Genomic DNA, 13,587 nt, shown 5'->3' on the forward strand with positions numbered 1-13,587 from the left:
ACTTACATGTGGGAGTGAAATCGTGCAAGTTCAGCTAAACTCGCACGGCTTCATTCCCGCAGCTCAGTGTGGACCTGGGCTTAACCACTTGAGCCCCGGACCATTATGCTGCCTAAGGACCAGAGGTCTTTTTCCAATTTGGCACTGCGTCGCTTTAACTGCTAATTGCGCGGTTATGCAATGCTGTACCCAAACGAAATTTGCGTCCTTTTCTTCCCACAAATAGAGCTTTCTTTTGATGGTATTTGATCACTTCTGCAGTTTTTATTTTTTGCGCTATAAACGGAAAAAGACCGAAAATTTTGAAAAAAAATGATATTTTCTACTTTTTGTTATAAAAAAAATCCAATAAACTCAATTTTAGTCATACATTTAGGCCAAAATGTATTCGGCCACATGTCTTTGGTAAAAAAAATGTCAATAAGCGTATATTTATTGGTTTGCGCAAAAGTTATAGCGTCTACAAACTAGGGTACATTTTCTGGAATTTACACAGCTTTTAGTTTATGACTGCCTATGTCATTTCTTGAGGTGCTAAAATGGCAGGGCAGTACAAAACCCCCCCAAATGACCCCATTTTGGAAAGTAGACACCCCAAGGAAATTGCTGATAGGCATGTTGAACCCATTGAATATTTATTTTTTTTGTCCCAAGTGATTGAATAATGACAAAAAAAAAAAAAAAAAAAAATATTTACAAAAAGTTGTCACTAAATGATATATTGCTCACACAGGCCATGGGCCTATGTGGAATTGCACCCCAAAATATATTCAGCTACTTCTCCTGAGTACGGGGATACCACATGTGTGGGACTTTTTGGGAGCCTAGCCGCGTATGGGACCCCGAAAACCAATCACCGCCTTCAGGATTTCTAAGGGTGTAACTTTTTGATTTCACTCTTCACTGCCTATCACAGTTTCGGAGGCCATGGAATGCCCAGGTGGCACAACCCCCCCCCAAATGACCCCATTTTGGAAAGTAGACACCCCAAGCTATTTGCTGAGAGGCATATTGAGTCCATGGAATATTTTATATTTTGACACAAGTTGCGGGAAAGTGACACTTTTTTTTTTTTTTTTTTTTTTTTTTTGCACAAAGTTGTCACTAAATGATATATTGCTCACACAGGCCATGGGCCTATGTGGAATTGCACCCCAAAATACATTTAGCTGCTTCTCCTGAGTATGGGGATACCACATGTGTGGGACTTTTTGGGAGCCTAGCCGCGTACGGGGCCCCGAAAACCAATCACCGCCTTCAGCGTTTTTAAGGGCGTGAATTTTTGATTTTACTCTTCACTGCCTAACACCGTTTCGGAGGCCATGGAATGCCCAGGTGGCACAAACCCCCCCCAAATGACCCCATTTTGGAAAGTAGACACCCCAAGCTATTTGCTGAGAGGCATGGTGAGTATTTTGCAGCTCTCATTTGTTTTTGAAAATGAAGAAAGACAAGAAAAAACTTTTTTTTTTTTTCTTTTTTCAAATTTCAAAACTTTGTGACAAAAAGTGAGGTCTGCAAAATACTCACTATACCTCTCAGCAAATAGCTTGGGGTGTCTACTTTCCAAAATGGGGTCATTTGGGGGGGTTTTGTGCCACCTGGGCATTCCATGGCCTCCGAAACTGTGATAGGCAGTGAAGAGTGAAATCAAAAATTCACGCCCCTTAGAAAGCCTGAAGGCGGTGCTTGGTTTTCGGGGTCCCGTACACGGCTAGGCTCCCAAAAAGTCTCACACATGTGGTATCCCCGTACTCAGGAGAAGCAGCAGAATGTATTTTGGGGTGTAATTTCACATATTCCCATGGCATGTTTGAGCAATATATCATTTAGTGACAACTTTGTGCAAAAAAAAAAAAAAAAAAAAAAAAATTTGTCTCTTTCCCGCAACTTGTGTCGCAATATAAAATATTCCATGGACTCGACATGCCTCTCAGCAAATAGCTTGGGGTGTCTACTTTCCAAAATGGGGTCATTTGGGGGGGTTTTGAACTGTCCTGGCATTTTATGCACAACATTTAGAAGCTTATGTCACACATCACCCACTCTTCTAACCACTTGAAGACAAAGCCCTTTCTGACACTTATTTTTTACATGAAAAAGTTTTTTTTTTTTTGCAAGAAAATTACTTTGAACCCCCAAACATTATATATTTTTTTAAAGCAAATGCCCTACAGATTAAAATGGTGGGTGTTTCATTTTTTTTTTTCACACAGTATTTGCGCAGCGATTTTTCAAACGCATTTTTTGGGGAAAAAACACACTTTTTTAAATTTTAATGCACTAAAACACACTATATTGCCCAAATGTTTGATGAAATAAAAAAAGATGATCTTAGACCGAGTACATGGATACCAAACATGACATGCTTTACAATTGCGCACAAACGTGCAGTGGCAACAAAATAAATACATTTTTAAAAGCCTTTAAAAGCCTTTACAGGTTACCACTTTAGATCTACAGAGGAGGTCTACTGCAAAAATTACTGCCCTCGATCTGACCTTCGCGGCAATACCTCACATGCATGGTGCAATTGCTGTTTACGTTTGACGACAGACCGCCGCTTGCGTTCGCCTTAGCGCAAGAGCAGGGGGCGACAGGGGTGCTTTTTTTTTTTTTTTTTTTTTTCTTTATTATTTTTTTGCTTTTTTATCTTATTTTTAAACTGTTCCTTTCATTTTTTTTTTTTTTAAATGATTTTTATTGTTATCTCGGGGAATGTAAATATCCCCTATGATAGCAATAGGTAGTGACAGGTACTCTTTTTTGAAAAAATTGGGGTCTATTAGACCCTAGATCTCTCCTCTGCCCTCAAAGCATCTGACCACACCAAGATCGGTGTGATAAAATGCTTCCCCAATTTCCCAATGGCGCTATTTACATCCGGCGAAATCTAAGTCATAAAATGCTCGTAGCTTCCGGTTTCTTAGGCCATAGAGATGTTTGGAGCCACTCTTGTCTCTGATCAGCTCTATGGTCAGCTGGCTGAATCACCGGCTGCATTCTCAGGTTCCCTGTTGAGACAGGAGAGCCAGAGAAAAACACGGAAGACGGTGGGGGGGGGGGGGGGGGCATTCCCTCCCACGGCTTGTAAAGGCAGTCTAGAGGCTAATTAGCCGCTAGGATTGCTTTTACATGAAAGCCGACCGCTGGCTGAAAAGAATGATACCAAGATGATACCTAAACCTGCAGGCATCATTCTGGTATAACCACTCAAAGTTGTGAATGGCGTACCTGAAGACAAAAAAATGGTTAACAATAAAGCACAGTAAACAATAAAGTATAAATAATTACATACCTGAAAAACAAACATGATAAAACATAATAACAATAACAATAACAATAACAATAAAACACTGCAGAATAGAATACAGTAAAAAAAGAGCAGAACAATAGAGAGAGAGAATAGAGAGAGAGAACAATAAAACGACAACTATTTTTTTTTATTTTATATATATTTTTTTTTTTTTTACACTTTTTTTGTAACTAACTTTTATAACTGTAACCGGTTCCAGGTTCGGGTCTCTCAAAATGCGATGGCATCTTGGGAGACCCTGTGAAAGTGTGCCTAGTCTGTGCAATGCTGTACCCTACGCTAATACTCAACTAGTGTATGGTAGCGTTCAAAACATTCACCAATGCAAAGACCAGGATTGTCAGGACAGAAGGGACAATAATAGCGGGTGTCACGCCTATATCCGCGTTTGCTGCAGACACAACATCTTTTTGGGGGGGGTTCGTTGGGTAGGGGTACTCGGGAGCACATAAAAATGCCTCTCATGCAGCCGACTGCATTTCGTTGGGGGATGTGAATGGGGGAAGTACGGGCGCTGCAGAAGTGGTGGGTTCCCAATTAGGATTGGCGAATGCAGCAGGAAGGGCACTATGGGCACGACGGGCCTGTGTTTGTCTTTTTGGTGGCAGCACGACACTACTTGTGCTTGCCACCTCACCAGCTTGAACTGCACTTATGGGACTCGCCACGTCACCAAGTGTTACTGCAGTGCTGGTTTGACTACGACCGGGGTGTACTAGGCCGCTGGTGCTTGCCAGTTCAATAAAAAGCTTCCAAAAAAACTGTTAGCGATCGCAGGGATCAGGCCTGACTCTGCGAACACTGCAGTTATGCGTTTAGTGTTTTGTAAGTGACAGTGATCGATCGATACTGCACTTGGGTGGGCTGGACTGGGCCGGGCGGAGGGGCAAAACGCAGGTGCTAGCAGGTATCTGGGTTGATCCCGCTAACACTGCGTTTTTGGGAACCCTAAACTGCTGGGGACGCTAGTATAGATCTGATCTGATCGGATCAGATATTGATCCGTTCAGATACTATACCACTAAAGGAGGCGTATGCTGCGTGCGTGGGTGTTAGCGGTACTGGCGCTAACCTGACGCTGCCTGGGGCCGGTGCTTGCTAGTTCACCAAAATGCTACCGAAAAAACTGTTAGCGATCGCAGGGATCAGGCCTGACTCTGCGAACGCTGCAGTTATGCGTTTAGTGCCTTGTAAGTGTCAGTGATCGATCGATACTGCACTTGGGTGGGCTGGGCTGGGCCGGGCGGAGGGGCACAACGCAGGTGCTAGCAGGTATCTGGGCTGATCCCGCTAACACTGCGTTTTTGGGAACCCTAAACTGCTGGGGACGCTAGTATAGATCTGATCGGATCAGATATTGATCCGATCAGATACTATACCACTAAGGGAGGTGTACGGTGCGTGCGTGGGTGTTAGCGGTACTGGCGCTAACCTGACGCTGCCTGGTGCTTGCTTGCCAGTTCACCAAAATGCTACCAAAAAAACTGTTAGCGATCGCAGGGATCAGGCCTGACTCTGCGAACGCTGCAGTTATGCGTTTAGTGTTTTGTAAGTGACAGTGATCGATCGATACTGCACTTGGGTGGGCTGGGCGGAGGGGCAAAACGCAGGTGCTAGCGGGTATCTGGGCTGATCCCGCTAACACTGTGTTTTTGGGAACCCTAAACTGCTGGGGACGCTAGTATAGATCTGATCAGATCAGATATTGATCCGATCAGATACTATACCACTAAGGGAGGCGCATGCTGCGTGCGTGGGTGTTAGCGGTACTGGCGCTAATCTGACGCTGCCTGGGGCGACGCATATCACCGCCGGGCGATCAGGGGGCTAAACCTTTATTAGGTAATAAACGGCGGGTGCCCTGACACTATAAAAAATAAACGAACTAACCTGCGTCACCCGTAACGGTTATACGGTGATCAGTGGTGAAAGGGTTAACTAGGGGGCAATCAAGGGGTTAAAACATTTATTAGGTAGTATATGGGGGTCCCTGTCACTATAAAACGCTGACGGCGAACCTAAATATTTACCTCACTAACTAGCGTCACCAGCGACACTAATACAGCGATCAGAAAAATGATCGCTTAGCAACACTGGTGACAGGGGGTGATCAAGGGGTTAAAACTTTATTAGGGGGGGTTAGGGGGGTACCCTAGACCTAAAGGGGGGTAATACTCACTGTCCCAACACTGTAACTGTCACAAACTGACACTATGCAGTAATCAGAAAAAAAAAAAAAAAAAAAAAAAAAAAACCTGCTGGTGTCAGTTTGTGACAGGGGGGGGGGGGTGATTGGGGGGGGATCGGGGGGCGATCGGGGGGGGGATCGGGGTGTTTTGTATGCCTGGCATGTTCTACTGTGTGTGTAGTGTGTTGTGCACTCACATTGATGTCTTCTCCCCTCGGCGCTGGAACGGAAAATACCGAGCCGAGGGGAGATGACATCATTTCCTTTGCTGCTGTTTAGCATACAGCAGCAAAGGAGTGTTCCCATTGGCCGGCGGCGATCGCGAGGGGGGGGCCACGAACGGATGGCCTCCCCCTCATCTCGGATCGCCGGGGAACAGAACGGGACCGCTTCGGGCACCGGGGGGGGTCCGATCGGACCCCCCACCCGCGAGAGGCAAATCACGTACATGTACGTGATTTTGCCTGCCCGTGCCGCCTTGCCGACGTAAATCGGCGTTAGGCGGTCCTTAAGTGGTTAAAGCAGTGGTTCTCAACCTCCCTAGTGCCCTGATCCCTTGATAAAATTTCCCAAGTTGTGGGGACCCCTAACAGTAACATTTTTTTCATTGCGCCTTCATTGCTGTAATTTTGCGACTGTTATGAATCGAAATATAAACAGGTGGGGTATATACCGCGCTAATGAAAAAAAAATATAATGGTGAAAAAGAACACAAATTAATGAATCTAAAAAGAAATAAAATGTGTAACGGTATAAATATGTGCATAAAGAGTCCACGTGAGGTAATCTAAATTGATAAAAATCACATAATACACACAAACACATATGTGCACAAAGTCCACATGGAGTAATCTGTAAATCCAATCCAAAGGTGAAAAGGGATTAGAAAGAAGATGGGAAAATGTTCAAGATGATCCACCACCACCAAAGGGAACTTGAGATAGCCCTTTCCTTTTAATCCAGAAGGATTAAAAACTCTTACCAGAAAGACAGGACCTCCTATTAGAAGTGAGGTCAACAGCGCCTGCAGATATAGCCCTCTGCGGGGTCTGAGATGAGTCCGGAATGACGATCCCACCAAGATCCGAGCGTCCTCCTCACTCCAGAAAGGGGCTTTCCATCCGCTGTGTTCAAAGACCCGATCTCCCAAACGTAGCGTGTAGAAAAAAGAAAGAAGGCCTCCAATAGTGTGTAAAAACACAGTTCATTTATTTGTACAAAGCAATTCCAATGTGGCGTAAAAAATATTTTTTAAGATTTAAAAATTTGCCGGCAATAAGAATACAAGCAAACACTTTCGAGGTCACGTGGGGAGTAATGATGTAAACGCATAGCTCCACCCGACATGTTTCGTCCTACGTGACGTCTTCCAGGGGCTTTTTAGATTCATTAATTTGTGTTTATGAATATCACTAGTATTCACTTAAGGTTTGTTTAGATTTCTACCTTGCATAGTAGCGCCACTTTTTCCATTATTTATTTTATTAAGATCATTTATTTAGCTTAAAACATGAACAGATGTACACTCACATGACAGGGTGTTGTTAGACCGGCAGTAAGTCTATCCATCAATCCGACTTACAGTTTGTATACGCCGCTCCGTGCTTAGAAGCCGGCATGCGTTCCAAGCCTCATTTTCGGTGTGGGTCAGGGGCCGGATGCGACGTCATCGTTGCTCCACTAGCCTCAACGCTTCCTGATGAGGCATATTTAATGCGAAACACATTGAGGCTAGTGGAGCAATGCTGACAACACCCTATCATGTGAGTGTACATCTGTTCATGTTTTAAGCTAAATAAATGATCTTTTTTGGAATATTACGCAATGATGGCTCTTTATCTTGCATGAGTATATGGGTGAAGAATACATACCGCTGGACCTGCTGAGGCATCTTTGGAGTAACCAGTACAAATGATTGAAAAACCCATGTTCTGATCAGGCCCTTACAGGCAGTCCCCGAGTTACGAACGACTCCTACTTATGAATGGCCTCAAATGCCGGTCACTTGTGCTCCAAGCTGGTCCTGGATACCTCCGGATACATCCCATATTGCAGTACTACATGTACTGCATGGCCAGAAGAGCCCTAGTTAACATAACAAGTGCCCGGAACATCCCACATCCATGCATAGGCAGAGGTTACACCTACGAATGCAGTGTTCCGACCAGAAGTTACACTTAAAAATGCAGTGTTGCAACTTACAACCAACTTCGACTTACGAACAAACCTACAGTCCCTATTGTGTTCGTAACTCAGGGACTTTATGTATTATACCGTATTCTGGTGAGTGCACAATTCAGAAAGTGGTGGCGCATCACGGGTGTTTAGGTGCTATACAATCTATTGATTGATTGGGCCGGTGACACACAGTACTAATATGTTTTTATTAATTTGTCTCTGACCTACCAGTTACTCAGGTGTTCCATCAGAATCAGCAACCCATCTAATGTGGAAAGGGAAGTGACGTTCAGTCGCCGCCATCTTGGTACACTCGTCCGCAGAAGGGCTACAGTTAGAAGTCGGCAAGCGGACATCTTTTTACACCCACCGAAGTCTTGCATTTTACACTTATTTTTACCCGTAAACTGAGCTTATATACTATATAAGCCTTATATAGCATATAAGCTCAGTTTACTGGTAAAAATAAGTATAAAATGCAAGACTTCGGTGGGTGTAAAAAGATGTCCACTTGCCGACATCCAACTGTAGCCTTACTGCGAACGAGTGTACTAAGATGGCGGCAACGGAACGTCACTTCTGCATGGTCTCTTCTCTCCCGAAAGTGATGTCTCGCTGGCCGAGACAGATCTGACATTATTATGTGTATGGAGTCGGGTCTGCCTGGATTGGAACAGTGTTCGTGACCCCCTGGCAAATCAGCAATCGACCCTCCAGGGGGGTCGCGACCCACGGATTGAGAACCGCTGGCTTAAAGGAAGTTAGGTTAAAGTGGAACTAAACCCATCAATTTAACAATTTCAAAGAACAATTACATTTCCGGCATGTGCCGGGAATGTAACTGTCACATTGGTTGTGATCTCAACCAAACTGTCAAACCATCCAATGTCTGGTGTCATAACTGATCACATGCGCAGCACCATGGCAGTTGAAGATCAAACAGAGGCAAAGATGGCTGCTTGCTTGGCTGAAAACAATAGGAGGGTTTAGTTCTGCTTTAAACCCTGTCATTTTTCCTATATCCAATGGCTGGATTAGAATTATGGAACCCATGTGGAGTAACTATTTCTTCAAAACTTTGCATAATGTAATTATCTGCACATTGACCTCATGGCCGGTGTGCACAACAATGTATTGTTGAAATAAATATCATGAAAGAGAAATTCTGAGAGTCAACGTTTATGATCAATTCAAAGGAAAGGTCCACATTAGTTTTGTTACTTAATCTAAGCTAGAACCCCTTATACAAGTGCATACTTAATACTTTCTAAGGTCAGAGGTCTCCTACGGTGTTTTTTTTCCTCAGTGCAGAAATCCCCTCCAATTCTGCCCTGCTAGAGCAGAGACTTCCCATAGACTTTAATGTGGCTGTATCCGCAGTGTTAGTGGAGTTACACTTATGCCCTGTACACACGATAGGATTTTCCGACAACAAATGTTGGATGTGAGCTTGTTGTCAAAAAGTCCAACTGTGTGTATGCTCCATAGAACATTTGTTGGCGGAATTTCCGCCAACAAATGTTTGAGAGCAGGTTCTCAAATTTTCCGACAACAAAACTTGTTGTCAGAAATTCCGATCGTGTGTACACAATTCCGACGCACAAAAGTTCACGCATGCTCGGAATCAAGCAGAAGAGCCACACTGGATATTGAACTCCATTTTTCTCGGCTCGTCGTACGTGTTGTACGTCACCGCGTTTTTGACATTCGGAGTTTCCGACAACATTTGTGTGACCGTGTGTATGCAAGACAAGTTTGAGCCAACGTTCTTCGGAAAAAAATCCACGGTTTTGTTGTTGGAAAATCCTATCGTGTGTACAGGGCATTACAGTGCCTTAAAAAAGTAGTCATACCCCTTGAAATTTTCCACCTTTTGTCATGTTACAACCAAAAATGTAAATGTACTTTATTGGTATTTTGTGTGATAGACCAACAAAAAATAGCACATAATTGTGAAGTGGAAGGAAAATGATAAATGGTTTTCAACATTTTTTACAAATAAATATCTGAAAAGTGTGCCGTGCATTTGTATTCAGCCCCCTTTACTCTGACACCCCTAACTAAAATCTAGTGGAACCAATTGCCTTCAGAAGTGACCTAATGTAAATAGAGTCCACCTGTGTGTAATTTATTCTCAGTATAAATACAGCTGTTCTGTGAAGCTCTCATAGGTTTGTTAGAGAACCTTAGTGAACAAGGCCCAGGAACACACCAGACAGGCCAGGGATAACGTTGTGGATAAGTCTAAAGCAGGGTTAGGTTATAAAAAAATATCCTAAGCTTTGACCATCTCACAGAGTACTGTTCAATCCATCATCCGAAAATGGAAAGAGTATGGCACAACTGCAAACCTACCAAGACATGGCTCTCCACCTAAACTGACAGGCAGACAAGGAGAGCATTAATCAGAGAAGCAGCCAAGAGGTCCATGGTAACTCTGGAGGAGCTGCAAAGATCCACAGTTTAGGTCGGAGAATCTGTCCACAGGACAATTATGAGTTGTGCACTCCACAAATCTGCCCTTTATGGAAGAGTAGTGGGAAATTAGTAGTGGGAAATTACAGTGCTAAACCAAACTAATTGAAAAAAAGCTTCTAACACTCAAACAAGCAAAGTCCAAACAGAGTGAAGGGGATCTAGTGTAGCGCTCAAAGAAAATATACAGTATACATGACATATAACAAATATGCAAAATAAACATAAGATCCTGAGTTCACTGTTATGAATAAAAGGAAATGAAAGTGAAGTTCAACAAAAATGTCCATCAAAAACACAATGATAAGTCTTCAAACAAGAAATATAAATGGTGCAGACAACATAAACTGGTAGTGAAGTTGTAGGTTGTGAAGAAATCCTCTGTAATAGGAATATATAAATGGGTACTCTTACTGGATGTGATGGACCCACTTACCGGTGGTAGTGGGTCAATCGAGCTTATGTGGGCTGAATGCCGCGCGATTTTGGCTTAAGCAGGAGAAGGATCGCTCCAGACGAGATGTAACCACTCTTCAACGGTGATGGTCCCAGCAGGATTCCTGTATCCTTATAGTTCTCCGATGTATATCAGAAACCTCCAGTTGAATCCAGTTGAAGTCTGTTGGGACGAAACGCGTTGGACCTGTTATCCTTGCTCCCCATATTGCTCTTTGTTCCATTTTTTACTTGTGATCACCAGTTTTTTTGTACTAATTTCCATATGATGTACAACCATTTTAAATAAACCTTTGTGGTTTATGATCTGCACCATAGGGAGATTTTTTTATTTTTTCCATTTCCATCTTGGTTTGACTGACCCCTGCTCATACTCTGACCCCTTGAGGGTCTCCACACCATGTGGAGGTTTCTGATATACATCGGAGAACTCTAAGGATAGAGGAATCCTGCCGGGACCACCACCATTGAAGAGTGGTTACATCCCGTCTGTTTAAGCCAAAATCATGTGGCATTCGGCCCACATAAGCTCGATTGACCCACTACCGCCGGTAAGTGGGTCCACCACATCCGGTAAGAGTACCCATCTATATATTCCTATGACAGAGGATTTCTTCATAACCTACAACTTCACTATCAGTTTATGTTGTCTGCACCATTTATATTTCTTGTTTGAACACTCACCATTGTGTTTTTGATGGATATTTTTTGTTGAACTTCACTTTCATTCCCTTTTGTTCATAACAGTGAACTCAGAATCTTATGTTTATACTGTACATTTGTTATATGTCACGTTTACTGTATATTTAACTTTGAGCGCTACACTATATCCCCTTCACTTTATGGAAGAGTGGCAAGAAGAAAGCCATCGTTGAAAGAAAGGCATAAGAAAACTTGAGATTGGGGCGGAGGTTCGGCTTCCAGCAGAACAACGACCCTAAACATACATCCAGAGCTACAATGGAATGGTTTAGATCAAAGCATATTCATGTGTTAGAATGGCTCAGTCAAAGTCCAGACCTATATCCAATTGAGAATCTGTGGCAAGACTTGAAAGTTGCTGTTCACAGACGCTCTCCATCTAATCTGACAGAGCTTGAGTTATTTTGCAAAGAAAAATGGGCAAAAATTTCACTCTCTAGATGTGCAAAGCTGATAGAGACATCCCCAAAAAGACATGCAGCTGTAATTGCAGAGAAAGGTGGTTCTACAAAGTATTGACTCAGGGGGGCTGAATACAAATGCACACCACACTTTTCACATATTTCTTTTTTTTTTTAAAACCATTTATCATTTTCCTTCCATTTCACAAATATGTACCACTTTGTGTTGGTCTATCACATAGAACCCCAATAAAAAAGATTTACGTTTTTGGTTGTAACATGACAAAATGTGGAAAATTTCAAGTGGGATGAATACTTTTTCAAGGCACTGTATGTTTCCATCAGAGCCTTCCTGCACCTCTGTGTCTCCATAAGAACCTCTCAACACATGTGTTCTTATCACAGCCTTCTCTCACAGTGTCCCCATCAGTGTCTCCCCCACATCTGTATCCCCATCAGAGCCTTCCCTCACATCTGTGTCCCCATCAGAGTGCCATCAGAGTCTTTCCGCTTATCTGTGTCCCCCATCAGTCTCCCCCACATCTGTGTCCCCCGTTAGAGTCTCCCTCATGTCTGTGTCCTCACATTTACAGTATGTCAAGCACATTGCCCCCATTTGCCTCTTACATGGCTGTCACAATAATGGCACAGTGCAGGGCTCCTGCACCTCCTGGCTCCTGCCCGCTGCTACACAAGCAGGCTGAATGTGGTAAGATCGCTAATATAAACAGTGGGTGGCAGCAAAGGAAGGAAGTGCTGCACCAATGACATCTTTGGTTGCTAGGATGCCGCTGGTCCTAGCAACCAATCTGCAGCATGGCGTGGCAGAGTACAAAGGGGTGGGGGGAGCGTCTTTGTCTGCTGCTTGTCAGGACTTGCTGCTGAGAACAGCGGGGGGTTTAGAAGAGCAAGCAGACCAGCAGTGCTGTGTCTGCAGTAGCTGAGTGAGCTGCAGGCTGGAGAAAACATACAAGCGGGCTGAATGTGGCCCAGGGGCTGGGGTTTGGAGGCCCCTGGTCTACACAGTTAGTACACCATCCAAAACCTCACAAAGGATGCTGTATTGAGTTTCCCTCCCAGACTGACACTTCTACCCCTTTTATGAAGGCAGTATAGGTTATACAACCCTGACTGCCATATATAGAGCCAGAAAAGATTTAGAACACATTCCTATATAAATGTTTTTGTGCTTTTTTGTTTTGTCTTCCTCTGGATCTAAGCATCAGTGATCCATAAGTCAGGCTGACACCTGTGGTTTGCTACGCTCAGTGGTTTCTTCTGCCAACCCCTGCATCACTACTATTTCCTGTAGTCACATAGAGGTCTGTGAGTGGAGGATCTAAACACTGCAGGGTAACATGTCAAAAAATGAATCTGCTCAAAATGAAATCAACCCCCCCCCCCCCCCCTTCCAAAAAAAGAAAAAATGGATCCCCAGGAGTTTTTAGCCATATTCTGCTAGTATGCACAGCATGTTAGTTCAGCTTGAATAACCACTTGACCTCCAGAAGATTTACCCCCCTTCAGGCCATTCTTTGCTATACGGCACTGCTTTATTTTACCTGACAACTGCGTGGTCATGCGACACTCTACCCAAATAAAATTGTAGTCAGTAGTTGGTGTTGGTGGTGTTTGATCACCACTGGGTTTTTTATTTTCTGTGCTATAAACAAAAAAGTCCGATAATTTTGAAAAGAATATATATATTTTTTACATTCTGCTTTAAAACATATGCAATAAAAAAAGAAAAAAAAGTCTTCATACATTTAGGCCAATGTGTATTCTGCTATATGTTTTTGGTAAAAAAAATCCCAATAAGCGTATATTGACTGCTTTATGTGAACATTATAGCGTCTACAAACTATGGTATA

The sequence above is a fragment of the Aquarana catesbeiana genome, linkage group LG04 (genome assembly GCF_042186555.1).
Source record: "Aquarana catesbeiana isolate 2022-GZ linkage group LG04, ASM4218655v1, whole genome shotgun sequence".
NCBI lineage: Eukaryota > Metazoa > Chordata > Amphibia > Anura > Ranidae > Aquarana > Aquarana catesbeiana.